Genomic DNA, 20,423 nt, shown 5'->3' on the forward strand with positions numbered 1-20,423 from the left:
TGGCAAGCTTGAGCTCTTTGGGTACTCGCGGGTTGATGGCTAGCAAGTCTCCACCTCGGACATATGTCAAGGAGTGGAAGCTTAACTCGATTGGCAGTCGAAGTGGTAGTAGTCTTGCTTTGCAAGATCTCAATACCTGGGAAGTCCTTTTATGAAGCGGGTTCTATCTATTTGTGACCAGGAGGCCATTGGCACATAGGCTTATGAGGTAGCATATGAAGCAGTGAGTTCGGACCCTCGGAAGTCGATGGCGTGTGAAAGAGCACCAAGGGAAGAGTTTTTAAAGGCTTGCTGAAGATAAATAAATATATATATATAAACAATGTGACTACTGGATTGCATGAGGTGGCGACGGTCTTTCTTTGCAAGATCTCAATACCTGGGAAGTTCTTTTATGAAGCGGGTTCCATCTATTTGTGACCAGGAGGCCATTGGCACATAGGCTTATGTGGTAGCATATGAAGCAGTGAGTTCGGACCCTCGGAAGTCGATGGCGTGTGAAAGAGCACCAAGGGAAGAGTTTTTAGAGGCTTGCTGAAGATAAATATATATATATATATAAACAACGTGACTACTGGATTGCATGAGATTTCAAGTCTAGAAGATGGCCGTCATGGCTTGTTATGGAAAGAGGAGATGTCTTGTTATGGAAAGAGGAGTGCCATTGCATTGAATGGGGAGTCGGGTAGTTGCATAGAGGAGCCTGGCCAATTTTTGAGGAGGGGGTGGGTGCTGGTTGCTTATGGTCAGAGGAGCACATGCGGGAGGATTAGTTGTGAGTTGGGAGAAGCTCTGGAGAGTGCTAGCTAAGGGCGAGATTGAGGTGAGCAAGGCCTAGTGAGGAGCACGTTGGTGCTGCTCTGGTAACGTTGAGGAGCCGAGGATTCTGAGCCAGAGGAAGGCCCCCAAGGGCCTGGTCATAAAGAAGGCAGGGGAGTACAAGGCTGGAGGGCTAGGGCAAGCAAAGCGGCTCGAGCGTGAGCAGGAGGGGTGTTGAGAATAGCATGGAGAGCCTCTGGTAGGTGAGGTGCTATCATCTGGGGAGAGAAGGCGGTTGGTTGTATGGGGAAAGAGGATGAGCGGACTGCAAGCTGCAGAGGGACCTCGACGAGCAGGAGAAGGGCCACTGGGCTGAAATGGGAAGGGGAGGCCGCCATTAAAGGGATGCTGAGACCTGCACGTAAAGCAAATCCGAGAGTGGTTTGCAGCGAGGATTTGGATGTAGTTGGAGAGGGAGCCCTGCGGGCCACAAGAGAAAGGAGGGGCCATAATAGAAGTGGACAACGCTGCAGAAGGGCTGAAAACGGATTGCAGGGCTGGTCCCAAGCAAGGGCATGGAGCAGGCTGTAGGTACAAGAAGGAATGCCATTGGGTAGTGCTGCAAAGGCTACAAGGAAGCTCATGAGAGATTGATAAGGGGTGGTTTCCCATGTCGTTGAAGGACAGGCTCCACTCTTCATGGAAAGCTGCACCAAGTGAAATGATAAACTTTCATTATTATGTACCCTTTTTTGACGGACTTCTCGTGATATTAACTCGTTCTAATCTCAGCTTCGTGTCGTTGTTCTCTCTCTCTTTCTCTCGTATCTTGTAATGCATCAAATACAGGTGTACTTTCCGTGAGTACCGATTGTGTGAGTGCTCCCTATGTGGTCGAGGTATATGCCTTGAGGATGAACGCTTGAGGGAAAACTTGATGTCTCCCAATGATCTTGGGGTGCACAAAGGTGTCGACACTACTTATATGTGAGTGTAGATGTTATCAAGGGTCATAGATCGGGATAATTGATTGCATGCTTTGCGACTGGGTGAATACAATCAAGGTAGGTCGGGATCAGGCTTGTACATTGATTGTTGCAGATTGGGAGTCTAGGTGTGTGTTTACTAGGAGATAGGAGTGTTGTGAAATCACTGGGCTATAGAGAGGCATTCACTAAGTGTGCTAGTGGTTTTCTCATTTCCCCCTTTCCATCTTGTGGTGCCCCCATTGAGGATCCACTGATTGCTTCCTAACAACGTGTTCGTGAGTCAAGATGAAGTAGTAATTTGGTTCACTGCTCAAAAGAGATGAAGATGCAGATGATTGGATTGCCAATTTTGAGCTATTCATGCTGACAGTACTGCGGATGCCAAGTGATGAAGCAAAGCTCCAGACTCTACCTTTGGTGCTGCAAGGTAAAGCAAAATCTTGGCTCGATGGCTTGGAAGATGCATACAAGCAGAATTGGATCGGATTTTGAGAGCACTTTCTACAAAGGTATCGAAAGGTGGTGTCGGCTCCCGAAAAAGACACAAAGATCAAAGGCTTGCAGTAGGACGTAAGTGCAAATTTCTATGCTTTTGTTAATAGATTGAGGAGATTTTGTGGCTGGTACCCAAGCAACCCATGTGGGATACTTTAAACTGGAAAGGTTTCTATCTTGTTTGCATCCCTATGTTCGTGAAAGAGTGGATTATGAAGATCCAAGGACCTTTGATGAAGCTGTCAGAGTTGCCAGAGCAAAGCATCAAAAGATGAAGAAGAAGATGGAGGCAGGATTGCTACAGTCTACAATCACTGCATCTAGTGGACCTAGGCTCAAACAAATGGATGAGCATCAAGAGGTAAAATCTCCTTTTCTTGATATGAATTTGATCAAAACACTTGAAGTTGATGCCAGGCTAGAGGAGGTAGAACAAGTGCCAACCAGGTCTCAAAAGATACAGGGAGGCATACTCAGAGTGCCACCCAGTTTGCTTGCTCAAGAGGACGAGGTGACAGAAGATCATAAAGAAGAAGTGTTAGTTCCACAACCACCAACGGGAAAGGTAGCAGAGGTGCAAGTACCAACAAAATTATAAAAGGAGCCAGAAAGCTCTAAAAGCTCTAACAGTGCTTTGGACACAGATAACATGTGGGAGACAGAATCCCTATCTTCTAGGTATGAGACTTATGATGTTTTTCATGTGGATGAAGTGATGAACAGCATATACGAGCTGCCTATCAGCCATCTGCAGATCTTGGAGAAGCATAGTGCAAGTGCGAAGATGCTTTGTGTGCCAGTCGAGCAGCCTTCTCTTGTGTATCATGATGGTGATTCCGTATTGGAGGAAGAGATATGGTTTGATTGTGCATCCTACTTGGTTGAAGAGTAGGTTTTTGAGGATGACTTGCAGGAGTGAGAAACTGAAGCAAAGGTATGTCAAAGTGATCTATCTATGCAGGGGGTAGGGCAACCTTGACTTGATGGACATATAGAGGTACACAATACTTTCAGAGTTTGTGTGTAGCCGTGGAGAGATAGCTCCGGCAAGTGACTCTATGAAAACTGATACAGGTGCAACTTATGAGAGCGAGGTTCCATGCAGAGAGGAAGGTGACACCAACCTTGCAGGTCATGAGGTATTTGAAGGACCGGTTGAAGCTCTAGCAGGTCATGCTCTTAAGTCTGAAGATTTGGTTTTGGTGCCAATTTTAGAAGATTTGGATACAGGTCTGCAAGGCAAATATGTTTGCTTGGTTATGCAGCGAGTGGAAGAAAATGACAAGGAATTGAAGCTATGTGTTGTGTTGTTGATTGCTATGTTGTTCCAAGTTGCTTTGTAGGGTGTACTATGCAGGTTTCAATGCTCATGTGATAAAGATGATGATATGGAGGGTTCTCTAGCGGATGACATGATAGCAGCTTATAATACCAGTTCTTCAAGTGGTCGAAAGTATTCTTATGGTTGCCACGAAGGCTTGTGGATACAGGGTGACAAAGCTCTGTGCTATAAAGAGCTGGAAGGGTGGCGTGTCAATTGCCTACAAGGGCAAAGGAAGGCTTGAAGATACATGCTTTACAGGTGGATTGTCATGGCTAATGTTTTGTTTTCGATCTAGGTGGACTCTACACCATGCTTGGGGAAGCTTTGAGATTTCCATTTGATCCTGGTGGATGATGCAGCAGATGCTTCTCTCTATCTCATCCTATCTATATAGCCACTATATCATCATTTTTCTTATGCAGTCTATATATCTATGCGATATCATTCTCTCTATAGAGAATTATTTTATCTAAATAAAACTATGGTTGAGCATAAATGCTCAACAAGGGGTGGGCAATGATGGTGCAGCCAAGCTGTGTCGACCCATGGAAGTTGAAGAAGTCCACAGAAGTCCGCGCATGGCAATTTGCAGGCAAGTGACAAGGACATTGGACAGGTATTTGATGGGCTAGGAGTGAGGTACACCGAGATGGAGCACTTGCTAGTGGAAGCTATAATTGTATCTTCCTATCACAAGTGACAGGATCAAATGCTTATATCATAAGGTTGGAAACAAGGCAAGGGGTATGGTATGGAGGTGCTATGGAGTTTATGATATGGGATTTTGATCGAGTTGTCTGCAGGAGACTCTACTTGCCAGGATATGTATGCCATATGTGGTGTTTGCATATGTGGTGTTTTGCAGGTCAAAGATGCTTTTCCAACTTTACTGGTCGGAGAGCTTAAAGGTGCCAAGGATCGATGGATTTTATCTCCAAAGTGAGACTTGCTATGTGTGCAGAATGGGAACTCCAATGTGGCAAGCTTGAGCTCTTTGGGTACTTGCGGGTTCATGGCTAGCAAGCTCCACCTCGGACATACTTCAAGGAGTGGAAGCTTAACTCGATTGGTAGCCGAACTGGTTGTTGTCTTTCTGTGCAAGATCTCAATACTTGAGAAGTCCTTTTATGAAGCGGGCTCCATCTATTTGTGGCTAGGAGGCCAATGGCACATAGGCTTATGTGGTAGCATATTAAGCAGTGAGTTCAGACCCACGACAGTGGATCGCGTGTGAAAGAGCACCAAGGGAAGAGTTTTTAAAGGCTTGCTGAAGATATATATATATATATATATATATATATATATATATATATATATATATATATATATAAACAAGGCGACTACTGTATTGCATGGGGTGGCGACGCCATTTGGATGGTAGAGGGAGTGCAACTCCAAAAGATGGCCGTCAGGGCTTGTTATGGAAAGAGGACCACCATTGCATTGCATGGGGAGTCAACCAGTTGCATAGAGGAGCTCGGCTAATTTTTGTAGAGGAGTCGGGTCATGGTTGCTTATGGTCAGAGGAGCACATGCAGGAGGATCAGCGCTGAGTTGGGAGAAGAGAGGGATTCTTGTGTAGAGAGAGAGAGAGAGAGAGAGAGAGAGAGAGAGAGAGAGAGAGAGAGAGAGAGAGAGAGAGAGAGAGAGAGAGAGAGAGAGAGAGAGAGAGAGAGACTCCTGTGTCGAGAGACTCCTATGAAGTTCTTGTAAATTTGTCTCCCGTCTGCATTCTACGTATCTTGTAAAAGATTGAAACTCGTACTGCAATGGAGACTGAGGTTGCAATCACAAAAGAGGTGATCCGTCCCTACTCATAGATGCTGACCGTCCCTCCAGACTCTCCTCTACACACAGTAGCATTGCGACCCTCCATGTTTATCTCGAACCATTGTACGTCGAACAAGTCAACAAAAAATCCTCTATAATTAATTCTCAAAATCTCTTGCAGCGTGCCGAAGTAAGTGGGTTCCACCACCATAGGCTCTGCATTAGAGGACCGTCGTCGAGTAAAACGCTTTTTGTCGATCCGTTCTATCCTAAAATGTCGACCTTTACACCATGCTATTGTGTATGGCTTATACTACAACCAACAAAGATTATTAGTGGCCATGCAAACATCTAGAAAGTCGCTAGTCATACATTGCAAACTTATCTTGCTCGTGCAACCCCGAGAGTACTCCCACTCCTCCTAAGTCACTTCTTCACTGCACTGTTGTACGCTTTTCAATTGGTTGTGTAACCATCTAAAGCTCATGAATGTTGGTAGGCTCTCGAGACCCGCCGGATAATGCATCTGTGGTCGTCTTCTCCGTGTCCACTCGATTTGTGCCCTTTGTCACTCTTTCGTTGCATCCTTGTATTGTGAAATCCACTTTTGCATCACTCTATTGTGAACCATACAAAATCGGTTGATTTTAGCCTCTAGATCTTTCGTCATCTTCCTCTCAACATTGAGATTGCACGTGAAAATCCGAGATATGAGCTCATCATCTATCGTTTGTCATAGTGTGTCCTGGGATTTATCAAATCCATCTAGCCACTCTCTAATGTAAACTAGGGACTTTGATGCTATCCAACCTTCTGTCATGCTACCCTCCGAACCTGCCTTCTGACGCACATATCCCTTGAGTGTTTTCATAAAAAGTTTCTAAAAGGAAGATCCACCTAGAATGTATTGTGCCAGATATTTCCACCTCATCAACTATGTGAACAAGAAGATGCACCTAAATGGTTAGCATGGTAGTAGGAAAGGGCTCCTCAAACATGCAACAACCTCTTTAGCGTTTAGTTTGGCAAATGGTCAGGAGTCTACATTGATCTCCTTTTGTGAGATCCAGTGCACCAACTTTGAAAGTTTGTAGATTGTGTTAGGGACGTTGGTGCAGCCAAACCATGTCGACCCATGGAAGTGCAAGAAATCCAGGCATGGCAGTTTGCAGGCAAGTGACAACAACATTGGACAGGTATTTGATGGAGCTAGGCGAGAGGTACACCGAGATGCAGCACTTGCTAGTGGAAGCTACAATTGTTTCTTCCTATCTCACAGGTGACTGGAGCAAATGCTTATATCATAAGGTTGGACATGAGGCAAGGGATACGGTATGCAGGTGCTATGGAGTTTATGATATGGGATTTTGATCAAGTTGTCTGCAGGAGACTCTACTTACCAGGATATGTATGCCATATGTGGTGTTTTGCAGGTCAAAGATGCTTTTCCAACTCTACTCGTCGGAGAGCTTGAAGGTGCCAAGGATCGATGGATCTTATCTCCAAAGTGAGACTTGCTATGTATGCATAATGGGTATTCCAATTTGGCAAGCTTGAGCTCTTTGGGTACTCGCGGGTTGATGGCTAGCAAGTCTCCACCTCGGACATATGTCAAGGAGTGGAAGCTTATCTCGATTGGCAGTCGAAGTGGTTGTAGTCTTTCTTTGCAAGATCTCAATACCTGGGAAGTCCTTTTATGAAGCGGGTTCTATCTATTTGTGACCATGAGGCCATTGGCACATAGGCTTATGTGGTAGCATATGAAGCAGTGAGTTCGGACCCTCGGAAGTCGATGGCGTGTGAAAGAGCACCAAGGGAAGAGTTTTCTAGGGCTTGCTGAAGATAAATAAATATATATATATAAACAACGTGACTATTGGATTGCATGAGGTGGCGATTGTCTTTCTCTGCAAGATCTCAATACCTGGGAAGTCCTTTTATGAAGCGGGTTCCATCTATTTGTGACCAGGAGGCCATTGGCACATAGGCTTATGTGGTAGCATATGAAGCAGTGAGTTCGGACCCTGGGAAGTTGATGGCGTGTGAAAGAGCACCAAGGGAAGAGTTTTTAAAGGCTTGCTGAAGATAAATAAATAAATATATATAAACAACGTGACTACTGGATTGCATGAGATTGCAAGTCTAGAAGATGGCCGTCATGGCTTGTTATGGAAAGAGGAGATGTCTTGTTATGGAAAGAGGAGTGGCATTGCATTGCATGGGGAGTCGGGCAGTTGCATAGAGAAGCCTGGCTAGTTTTTGCGGAGGGGGTGGGTGCTGGTTGCTTATGGTCAGAGGAGCACATGCGGGAGGATTAGTGGTGAGTTGGGAGAAGCTCTGGAGAGTGCTAGCTGAGGGCGAGATTGAGGTGAGCAAGGCCTAGTGAGGAGCAGGTTGGTGCTGCTCTGGTAACGTTGAGGAGCCGAGGATTCTGAGCCAGAGGAAGGCCCCCAAGGGCCTGGTCATAAAGAAGGCAGGGGAGTACAAGGCTGGAGGGCTGGGGCAAGCAAAGCGGCTCGAGCGTGAGCAGGAGGGGTGTTGAGAATAGCATGGAGAGCCTCTGGTAGGTGAGGTGCTATCATCTGGGGAGAGAAGGCGGTTGGTTGTATGGGCAAAGAGGATGAGCGGACTGCAAGCTGCAGAGGGACCTCGACGAGCAGGAGAAGGGCCACTGGGCTGAAATGGGAAGGGGAGGCCGCCATTAAAGGGATGCTGAGACCTGCACGTAAAGCAAATCCGAGAGTGGTTTGCAGCGAGGATTTGGATGTAGTTGGAGAGGGAGCCCTGCGGGCCACAAGAGAAAGGAGGGGCCATAATAGAAGTGGACAACGCTGCAGAAGGGCTGAAAACGGATTGCAGGGCTGGTCCCAAGCAAGGGCATGGAGCAGGCTGTAGGTACAAGAAGGAATGCCATTGGGTAGTGCTGCAAAGGCTACAAGGAAGCTCATGAGAGATTGATAAGGGGTGGTTTCCCATGTCGTTGAAGGACAGGCTCCACTCTTCATGGAAAGCTGCACCAAGTGAAATGATAAACTTTCATTATTATGTACCCTTTTTTGACGGACTTCTCGTGATATTAACTCGTTCTAATCTCAGCTTCGTGTCGTTGTTCTCTCTCTCTTTCTCTCGTATCTTGTAATGCATCAAATACAGGTGTACTTTCCGTGAGTACCGATTGTGTGAGTGCTCCCTATGTGCTCGAGGTATATGTCTTGAGGATGAACGCTTGAGGGAAAACTTGATGTCTCCCAATGATCTTGGGGTGCACAAAGGTGTCGACACTACTTATATGTGAGTGTAGATGTTATCAAGGGTCATAGATCGGGATAATTGATTGCATGCTTTGCGACTGGGTGTATACAGTCAAGGTTGTTGAGCTTATATGTGAAGCTACTCAATATATGGCTTCTCTATATATGGCACCCAGGTCCCCTCTATATATACATCATCTCATGTGTGTATTCTACACACTTTGGGGTTCTACTTCTGTGTTCTCTCCTTCTCTCAACATGGTATCAGAGCAGTACGTTTTTGTTTTCAATTTTTCTCCTGATCAAAATCGATTTTGCAGAAACTACCCGCGCGAGGGATCGGAATCGATGTGGTCTACAACTTTGCAAAAGTAAGTTGTATCAAATTCTGCACCGATTTTGAGTTATCATTCACGGACTGCGTACATACCTGAAAAACAGCTTCCGCGTTTTGTTTTTGATTTTTCTGCTAATTGAAAACGATTTTGCAAAAACTACTCGCATTAGAGACCGGAATCGATGTGGTCTACAACTTTGCAGAAGGAAGTTTTTTCAAATTCTGCACCGATTTTGAGTTATCGTTCGCGGACTGCGTACATATCTAAAAAGCAACTTCCGCTTTTTGTTTTTGACTTTTCTGCTAATTGGAAACGATTTTACAGAAACTACCCGTTCAGGAGACCGGAATCGATGTGGTCTACAACTTTGCAGAAGAAAGTGTTTTCAAATTCTGCACCGATTTTGAGTTATCGTTCGCGGACTGCGTACATACCTAAAAAGCAACTTCCGCTTTTTGTTTTTGACTTTTCTGCTAATTGGAAACGATTTTGCAGAAACTACCCGTGAGGGAGACCGGAATCGATGTGGTCTACAACTTTGCAGAAGGAAGTGTTTTCAAATTCTGCACCGATTTTGAGTTATCGTTCGCGGACTGCGTACATACCTGAAAAGCAACTTTCGTTTTTTGTTTTTGATTTTTTTTGCTAATCGGTGCAGAAGAAACTACCCACTATGGGAGACCGGAATCGATGTGGTCTATAACTTTGCTGAAGGAAGTTTCTCTAAATTCTGCACCGATTTTGGGTTATCGTCTCGGACTGCGAATATGTTTGAAAATCAAAATTTTACTTTTTGCTTTTGATTTTTCTCATAATTGAAAACTTCTCAATTATATTTTTCTTCATCAATCATATATTTGTTACTGACGTAACTTTGCTGCAGAAGCCAGTTACACATCGTTCCGATTCAGTCGAGCCGTTGATAATCGTCCAAATTCTATCGAGCTACTGTTGGTACATGATCTTTTGTTATATGATATACTCGTTCATTGATTCTCGTATAATTATTCTTTTAGAGATATAGTTTACGTCGTTTTATTGATAATTTCTCATTGATACCATAGTGATTTTGATGGTACCATGATGATGTTTTGTTAATACTTTGGCCATGGTGATTTTCGTTGATACCATGATGATATGTCATTGATACCATGGTTATTCTCGGTGGTGCCATGATGATATTTCATTGATACCATGGTTATTCTCGGTGATGCCATGATGATGTTTCGTTGATACCATGGTTATTCTCGGTGATGCCATGATGTTGTTTCGTTGATTCCATGGTGATTTTTGTTGATACCATGATGATGTTTTGTTGATACCATGGTTATTCTCGGTGATACCATGATGTTGTTTCGTTGATACCATGGTTATTCTCGGTGATGCCATGATGATGTTTCGTTGATACCATGGTTATTCTCGGTGATGCCATAATGTTGTTTCGTTGATACAATGATTATTCTTGGTGATATCATGATGCTTTTCGTTGATACCATGGTCATTTATTCATTTTTATTGATATAATGATGATATTTTGTTAATACTTTGATGGTATTCATTGATCACTACATTGATAAATGTTGTTTTATGTAGTATATACACATATCATTTGTATCACGTAATCACACATTTTGTACTTTTACGTTTATACTTTATGTACCATATGTTGTCGTGCGTATATATGTCGTCAAAAGAGTGGCGTCGCGAACCATCTCTTATGGCATTGTGAACGTAATTATTTCATTAACGATGCTAATAATTTTCATGACATGTTCTTTTTGGAGTCTATGATCTATGTAGGATTGATCAAAGAATTGATTTTATGAAGACAAACTTGGTGACAATAAAAGATTTATGAAGATATGTTTGGTGATGCCATATTGATGACAACATGAAGACATGTTTGGTGATGCGATATTGATGACAAGCTACACAGCAGATTCACGGAGACACTTTTGATTACAAGCTAATCGATAGCTTTTATACCTCTTTATTGAACCTTTGTATTCATTATTGTATTTGATAGGATAAGAGTAATGTAACTCCTCATAAAACATTCATTGTAAAAGGAGTGATGTAGCTCCTCGTAAACATTTGTATATTTAATGATTTTTATAATATAACGGTGAGTGTATATAGAGCTGTGGGTTTTTCCCTTGATCCCCCAAGGGTTTTCTCATCCACAGTTAGGGACCCTTATTTGAGCGGGGGTGTTGAGCTTATATGTGAAGCTACTCAATATATGGCTTCTCTATATATGGCACCTTGGTCCCCTCTATATATACATCATCTCATGTGTGTATTCTACACACTTTGGGGTTCTACTTCTGTGTTCTCTCCTTCTCTCAACAAAGGTTGGTCGGGATCAGGCTTGTACATTGACTGTTGCAGATTGGGAGTCTAGGTGTGTGTTTACTAGGAGATAGGAGTGTTGTGAAATCACTGGGCTATAGAGAGGCATTCACTAAGTGTGCTAGTGGTTTTCTCATTTCCCCCTTTCCATCTTGTGGTGCCCCCACTGAGGATCCACTGATTGCTTCCTAACAACGTGTTCGTGAGTCAAGATGAAGTAGTAATTTGGTCCAGTGTTCAAAAGAGATGAAGATGCAAATGATTGGATTGCCAATTTTGAGCTATTCATGCTGACAGTACTGCGGATGCCAAGTGATGAAGCAAAGCTCCAGACTCTACCTTTGGTGCTGCAAGGTAAAGCAAAATCTTGGCTCGATGGCTTGGAAGATGCATACAAGCAGAATTGGATCGCGCGGATTTTGAGAGAACTTTCTACAAAGGTATCGAAAGGTGGTGTCGGCTCCCGAAAAAGACGCAAAGATCAAAGGCTTGCAGTAGGACGTAAGTGCAAATTTCGATTCTTTTTTCGATAGATTGAGGAGATTTTGTGGCTGGTACCCAAGCAACCCATGTGGGATACTTTAAACTGGAAAGGTTTCTATCTTGTTTGCATCCCTATGTTCGTGAAAGAGTGGATTATGAAGATCCAAGGACCTTTGATGAAGCTGTCAGAGTTGCCAGAGCAAAGCATCAAAAGATGAAGAAGAAGATGGAGGCAGGATTGCTACAGTCTACAATCACTGCATCTAGTGGACCTAGGCTCAAACAAATGGATGAGCATCAAGAGGTAAAATCTCCTTTTCTTGATATGAATTTGATCAAAACACTTGAAGTTGATGCCAGGCTAGAGGAGGTAGAACAAGTGCCAACCAGGTCTCAAAAGATACAGGGAGGCATACTCAGAGTGCCACCCAGTTTGCTTGCTCAAGAGGACGAGGTGACAGAAGATCATAAAGAAGAAGTGTTAGTTCCACAACCACCAACGGGAAAGGTAGCAGAGGTGCAAGTACCAACAAAATTATAAAAGGAGCCAGAAAGCTCTAAAAGCTCTAACAGTGCTTTGGACACAGATAACATGTGGGAGACAGAATCCCTATCTTCTAGGTATGAGACTTATGATGTTTTTCATGTGGATGAAGTGATGAACAGCATATACGAGCTGCCTATCAGCCATCTGCAGATCTTGGAGAAGCATAGTGCAAGTGCGAAGATGCTTTGTGTGCCAGTCGAGCAGCCTTCTCTTGTGTATCATGATGGTGATTCCGTATTGGAGGAAGAGATATGGTTTGATTGTGCATCCTACTTGGTTGAAGAGTAGGTTTTTGAGGATGACTTGCAGGAGTGAGAAACTGAAGCAAAGGTATGTCAAAGTGATCTATCTATGCAGGGGGTAGGGCAACCTTGACTTGATGGACATATAGAGGTACACAATACTTTCAGAGTTTGTGTGTAGCCGTGGAGAGATAGCTCCAGCAAGTGACTCTATGAAAACTGATACAGGTGCAACTTATGAGAGCGAGGTTCCATGCAGAGAGGAAGGTGACACCAACCTTGCAGGTCATGAGGTATTTGAAGGACCGGTTGAAGCTCTAGCAGGTCATGCTCTTAAGTCTGAAGATTTGGTTTTGGTGCCAATTTTAGAAGATTTGAATACAGGTCTGCAAGGCAAATATGTTTTCTTGGTTATGCAGCGAGTGGAAGCAAATGACAAGGAATTGAAGCTATGTGTTGTGTTGTTGATTGCTATGTTGTTCCAGGTTGCTTTGTAGGGTGTACTATGCAGGTTTCAATGCTCATGTGATAAAGATGATGATATGGAGGGTTCTCTAGCGGATGACATGATAGCAGCTTATAATACCAGTTCTTCAAGTGGTCAAAAGTATTCTTATGGTTGCCACGAAGGCTTGTGGATACAGGGTGACAAAGCTCTGTGCTATAAAGAGCTGGAAGGGTGGCGTGTCAATTGCCTACAAGGGCAAAGGAAGGCTTGAAGATACATGCTTTACAGGTGGATTGTCACGGCTAATGTTTTGTTTTCGATCCAGGTGGACTCTACACCATGCTTGGGGAAGCTTTGAGATTTCCATTTGATCCTGGTGGATGATGCAGCAGATGCTTCTCTCTATCTCTATCCTATCTATATAGCCACTATATCATCATTTTTCTTATGCAGTCTATATATCTATGCGATATCATTCTCTCTATAGAGAATTATTTTATCTAAATAAAACTATGGTTGAGCATAAATGCTCAACAAGGGGTGGGCAATGATGGTGCAGCCAAGCTGTGTCGACCCATGGAAGTTGAAGAAGTCCACGGAAGTCCGCGCATGGCAATTTGCAGGCAAGTGACAAGGACATTGGACAGGTATTTGATGGGCTAGGAGTGAGGTACACCGAGATGGAGCACTTGCTAGTGGAAGCTATAATTGTATCTTCCTATCACAAGTGACAGGATCAAATGCTTATATCATAAGGTTGGAAACAAGGCAAGGGGTATGGTATGGAGGTGCTATGGAGTTTATGATATGGGATTTTGATCGAGTTGTCTGCAGGAGACTCTACTTGCCAGGATATGTATGCCATATGTGGTGTTTGCATATGTGGTGTTTTGCAGGTCAAAGATGCTTTTCCAACTTTACTGGTCGGAGAGCTTAAAGGTGCCAAGGATCGATGGATTTTATCTCCAAAGCGAGACTTGCTATGTGTGCAGAATGGGAACTCCAATGTGGCAAGCTTGAGCTCTTTGGGTACTTGCGGGTTCATGGCTAGCAAGCTCCACCTCGGACATACTTCAAGGAGTGGAAGCTTAACTCGATTGGTAGCCGAACTGGTTGTTGTCTTTCTGTGCAAGATCTCAATACTTGAGAAGTCCTTTTATGAAGCGGGCTCCATCTATTTGTGGCTAGGAGGCCAATGGCACATAGGCTTATGTGGTAGCATATTAAGCAGTGAGTTCAGACCCACGACAGTGGATCGCGTGTGAAAGAGCACCAAGGGAAGAGTTTTTAAAGGCTTGCTGAAGATATATATATATATATATATATATATATATATATATATATATATATATATATATATATATATATATATATATATATATATATATATAAACAAGGCGACTACTGTATTGCATGGGGTGGCGACGCCATTTGGATGGTAGAGGGAGTGCAACTCCAAAAGATGGCCGTCAGGGCTTGTTATGGAAAGAGGACCACCATTGCATTGCATGGGGAGTCAACCAGTTGCATAGAGGAGCTCGGCTAATTTTTGTAGAGGAGTCGGGTCATGGTTGCTTATGGTCAGAGGAGCACATGCAGGAGGATCAGCGCTGAGTTGGGAGAAGAGAGGGATTCTTGTGTAGAGAGAGAGAGAGAGAGAGAGAGAGAGAGAGAGAGAGAGAGAGAGAGAGAGAGAGAGAGAGAGAGAGAGAGAGAGAGAGAGAGAGAGAGAGAGAGAGAGAGAACTCCTGTGTCGAGAGACTCCTATGAAGTTCTTGTAAATTTGTCTCCCGTCTGCATTCTACGTATCTTGTAAAAGATTGAAACTCGTACTGCAATGGAGACTGAGGTTGCAATCACAAAAGAGGTGATCCGTCCCTACTCATAGATGCTGACCGTCCCTCCAGACTCTCCTCTACACACAGTAGCATTGCGACCCTCCATGTTTATCTCGAACCATTGTACGTCGAACAAGTCAACAAAAAATCCTCTATAATTAATTCTCAAAATCTCTTGCAGCGTGCCGAAGTAAGTGGGTTCCACCACCATAGGCTCTGCATTAGAGGACCGTCGTCGAGTAAAACGCTTTTTGTCGATCCGTTCTATCCTAAAATGTCGACCTTTACACCATGCTATTGTGTATGGCTTATACTACAACCAACAAAGATTATTAGTGGCCATGCAAACATCTAGAAAGTCGCTAGTCATACATTGCAAACTTATCTTGCTCGTGCAACCCCGAGAGTACTCCCACTCCTCCTAAGTCACTTCTTCACTGCACTGTTGTACGCTTTTCAATTGGTTGTGTAACCATCTAAAGCTCATGAATGTTGGTAGGCTCTCGAGACCCGCCGGATAATGCATCTGTGGTCGTCTTCTCCGTGTCCACTCGATTTGTGCCCTTTGTCACTCTTTCGTTGCATCCTTGTATTGTGAAATCCACTTTTGCATCACTCTATTGTGAACCATACAAAATCGGTTGATTTTAGCCTCTAGATCTTTCGTCATCTTCCTCTCAACATTGAGATTGCACGTGAAAATCCGAGATATGAGCTCATCATCTATCGTTTGTCATAGTGTGTCCTGGGATTTATCAAATCCATCTAGCCACTCTCTAATGTAAACTAGGGACTTTGATGCTATCCAACCTTCTGTCATGCTACCCTCCGAACCTGCCTTCTGACGCACATATCCCTTGAGTGTTTTCATAAAAAGTTTCTAAAAGGAAGATCCACCTAGAATGTATTGTGCCAGATATTTCCACCTCATCAACTATGTGAACAAGAAGATGCACCTAAATGGTTAGCATGGTAGTAGGAAAGGGCTCCTCAAACATGCAACAACCTCTTTAGCGTTTAGTTTGGCAAATGGTCAGGAGTCTACATTGATCTCCTTTTGTGAGATCCAGTGCACCAACTTTGAAAGTTTGTAGATTGTGTTAGGGACGTTGGTGCAGCCAAACCATGTCGACCCATGGAAGTGCAAGAAATCCAGGCATGGCAGTTTGCAGGCAAGTGACAACAACATTGGACAGGTATTTGATGGAGCTAGGCGAGAGGTACACCGAGATGCAGCACTTGCTAGTGGAAGCTACAATTGTTTCTTCCTATCTCACAGGTGACTGGAGCAAATGCTTATATCATAAGGTTGGACATGAGGCAAGGGATACGGTATGCAGGTGCTATGGAGTTTATGATATGGGATTTTGATCAAGTTGTCTGCAGGAGACTCTACTTACCAGGATATGTATGCCATATGTGGTGTTTTGCAGGTCAAAGATGCTTTTCCAACTCTACTCGTCGGAGAGCTTGAAGGTGCCAAGGATCGATGGATCTTATCTCCAAAGTGAGACTTGCTATGTATGCATAATGGGTATTCCAATTTGGCAAGCTTGAGCTCTTTGGGTACTCGCGGGTTGATGGCTAGCAAGTCTCCACCTCGGACATATGTCAAGGAGTGGAAGCTTATCTCGATTGGCAGTCGAAGTGGTTGTAGTCTTTCTTTGCAAGATCTCAATACCTGGGAAGTCCTTTTATGAAGCGGGTTCTATCTATTTGTGACCATGAGGCCATTGGCACATAGGCTTATGTGGTAGCATATGAAGCAGTGAGTTCGGACCCTCGGAAGTCGATGGCGTGTGAAAGAGCACCAAGGGAAGAGTTTTCTAGGGCTTGCTGAAGATAAATAAATATATATATATAAACAACGTGACTATTGGATTGCATGAGGTGGCGATTGTCTTTCTCTGCAAGATCTCAATACCTGGGAAGTCCTTTTATGAAGCGGGTTCCATCTATTTGTGACCAGGAGGCCATTGGCACATAGGCTTATGTGGTAGCATATGAAGCAGTGAGTTCGGACCCTGGGAAGTTGATGGCGTGTGAAAGAGCACCAAGGGAAGAGTTTTTAAAGGCTTGCTGAAGATAAATAAATAAATATATATAAACAACGTGACTACTGGATTGCATGAGATTGCAAGTCTAGAAGATGGCCGTCATGGCTTGTTATGGAAAGAGGAGATGTCTTGTTATGGAAAGAGGAGTGGCATTGCATTGCATGGGGAGTCGGGCAGTTGCATAGAGAAGCCTGGCCAGTTTTTGCGGAGGGGGTGGGTGCTGGTTGCTTATGGTCAGAGGAGCACATGCGGGAGGATTAGTGGTGAGTTGGGAGAAGCTCTGGAGAGTGCTAGCTGAGGGCGAGATTGAGGTGAGCAAGGCCTAGTGAGGAGCAGGTTGGTGCTGCTCTGGTAACGTTGAGGAGCCGAGGATTCTGAGCCAGAGGAAGGCCCCCAAGGGCCTGGTCATAAAGAAGGCAGGGGAGTACAAGGCTGGAGGGCTGGGGCAAGCAAAGCGGCTCGAGCGTGAGCAGGAGGGGTGTTGAGAATAGCATGGAGAGCCTCTGGTAGGTGAGGTGCTATCATCTGGGGAGAGAAGGCGGTTGGTTGTATGGGCAAAGAGGATGAGCGGACTGCAAGCTGCAGAGGGACCTCGACGAGCAGGAGAAGGGCCACTGGGCTGAAATGGGAAGGGGAGGCCGCCATTAAAGGGATGCTGAGACCTGCACGTAAAGCAAATCCGAGAGTGGTTTGCAGCGAGGATTTGGATGTAGTTGGAGAGGGAGCCCTGCGGGCCACAAGAGAAAGGAGGGGCCATAATAGAAGTGGACAACGCTGCAGAAGGGCTGAAAACGGATTGCAGGGCTGGTCCCAAGCAAGGGCATGGAGCAGGCTGTAGGTACAAGAAGGAATGCCATTGGGTAGTGCTGCAAAGGCTACAAGGAAGCTCATGAGAGATTGATAAGGGGTGGTTTCCCATGTCGTTGAAGGACAGGCTCCACTCTTCATGGAAAGCTGCACCAAGTGAAATGATAAACTTTCATTATTATGTACCCTTTTTTGACGGACTTCTCGTGATATTAACTCGTTCTAATCTCAGCTTCGTGTCGTTGTTCTCTCTCTCTTTCTCTCGTATCTTGTAATGCATCAAATACAGGTGTACTTTCCGTGAGTACCGATTGTGTGAGTGCTCCCTATGTGCTCGAGGTATATGTCTTGAGGATGAACGCTTGAGGGAAAACTTGATGTCTCCCAATGATCTTGGGGTGCACAAAGGTGTCGACACTACTTATATGTGAGTGTAGATGTTATCAAGGGTCATAGATCGGGATAATTGATTGCATGCTTTGCGACTGGGTGTATACAGTCAAGGTTGTTGAGCTTATATGTGAAGCTACTCAATATATGGCTTCTCTATATATGGCACCCAGGTCCCCTCTATATATACATCATCTCATGTGTGTATTCTACACACTTTGGGGTTCTACTTCTGTGTTCTCTCCTTCTCTCAACATGGTATCAGAGCAGTACGTTTTTGTTTTCAATTTTTCTCCTGATCAAAATCGATTTTGCAGAAACTACCCGCGCGAGGGATCGGAATCGATGTGGTCTACAACTTTGCAAAAGTAAGTTGTATCAAATTCTGCACCGATTTTGAGTTATCATTCACGGACTGCGTACATACCTGAAAAACAGCTTCCGCGTTTTGTTTTTGATTTTTCTGCTAATTGAAAACGATTTTGCAAAAACTACTCGCATTGGAGACCGGAATCGATGTGGTCTACAACTTTGCAGAAGGAAGTTTTTTCAAATTCTGCACCGATTTTGAGTTATCGTTCGCGGACTGCGTACATATCTAAAAAGCAACTTCCGCTTTTTGTTTTTGACTTTTCTGCTAATTGGAAACGATTTTACAGAAACTACCCGTCCGGGAGACCGGAATCGATGTGGTCTACAACTTTGCAGAAGAAAGTGTTTTCAAATTCTGCACCGATTTTGAGTTATCGTTCGCGGACTGCGTACATACCTAAAAAGCAACTTCCGCTTTTTGTTTTTGACTTTTCTGCTAATTGGAAACGATTTTGCAGAAACTACCCGTGAGGGAGACCGGAATCGATGTGGTCTACAACTTTGCAGAAGGAAGTGTTTTCAAATTCTGCACCGATTTTGAGTTATCGTTCGCGGACTGCATACATACCTGAAAAGCAACTTTCGTTTTTTGTTTTTGATTTTTTTTGCTAATCGGTGCAGAAGAAACTACCCACTATGGGAGACCGGAATCGATGTGGTCTATAACTTTGCTGAAGGAAGTTTCTCTAAATTCTGCACCGATTTTGGGTTATCGTCTCGGACTGCGAATATGTTTGAAAATCAAAATTTTACTTTTTGCTTTTGATTTTTCTCATAATTGAAAACTTCTCAATTATATTTTTCTTCATCAATCATATATTTGTTACTGACGTAACTTTGCTGCAGAAGCCAGTTACACATCGTTCCGATTCAGTCGAGCCGTTGATAATCGTCCAAATTCTATCGAGCTACTGTTGGTACATGATCTTTTGTTATATGATATACTCGTTCATTGATTCTCGTATAATTATTCTTTTAGAGATATAGTTTACGTCGTTTTATTGATAATTTCTCATTGATACCATAGTGATTTTGATGGTACCATGATGATGTTTTGTTAATACTTTGGCCATGGTGATTTTCGTTGATACCATGATGATATGTCATTGATACCATGGTTATTCTCGGTGGTGCCATGATGATATTTCATTGATACCATGGTTATTCTCGGTGATGCCATGATGATGTTTCGTTGATACCATGGTTATTCTCGGTGATGCCATGATGTTGTTTCGTTGATTCCATGGTGATTTTTGTTGATACCATGATGATGTTTTGTTGATACCATGGTTATTCTCGGTGATACCATGATGTTGTTTCGTTGATACCATGGTTATTCTCGGTGATGCCATGATGATGTTTCGTTGATACCATGGTTATTCTCGGTGATGCCATAATGTTGTTTCGTTGATACAATGATTATTCTCGGTGATATCATGATGCTTTTCGTTGATACCATGGTCATTTATTCATTTTTATTGATATAATGATGATATTTTGTTAATACTTTGATGGTATTCATTGATCACTACATTGATAAATGTTGTTTTATGTAGTATATACACATATCATTTGTATCACGTAATCACACATTTTGTACTTTTACGTTTATACTTTATGTACCATATGTTGTCGTGCGTATATATGTCGTCAAAAGAGTGGCGTCGCGAACCATCTCTTATGGCATTGTGAACGTAATTATTTCATTAACGATGCTAATAATTTTCATGACATGTTCTTTTTGGAGTCTATGATCTATGTAGGATTGATCAAAGAATTGATTTTATGAAGACAAACTTGGTGACAATAAAAGATTTATGAAGATATGTTTGGTGATGCCATATTGATGACAACATGAAGACATGTTTGGTGATGCGATATTGATGACAAGCTACACAGCAGATTCACGGAGACACTTTTGATTACAAGCTAATCGATAGCTTTTATACCTCTTTATTGAA

General features: G+C 43.4%; 3 pseudogenes; all 3 read right to left on the reverse strand.

Annotated features, from left to right (window-relative positions):
- Positions 1 to 917: 917 nt before the first annotated feature.
- Positions 918 to 1,403, reverse strand: LOC147464597 (uncharacterized; annotated as a pseudogene).
- Positions 1,404 to 7,799: 6,396 nt separating this feature from the next.
- LOC147464598 (uncharacterized) lies at positions 7,800 to 8,285 on the reverse strand (annotated as a pseudogene).
- Positions 8,286 to 17,298: 9,013 nt separating this feature from the next.
- Positions 17,299 to 17,784, reverse strand: LOC147464599 (uncharacterized; annotated as a pseudogene).
- Between the last annotated feature and the right edge of the window lie 2,639 nt (positions 17,785 to 20,423).

Source organism: Adiantum capillus-veneris, chromosome 1, assembly GCF_014529385.1.
Source record: "Adiantum capillus-veneris isolate H3 chromosome 1, ASM1452938v2, whole genome shotgun sequence".
Classification (NCBI taxonomy): Eukaryota; Viridiplantae; Streptophyta; class Polypodiopsida; order Polypodiales; family Pteridaceae; genus Adiantum; species Adiantum capillus-veneris.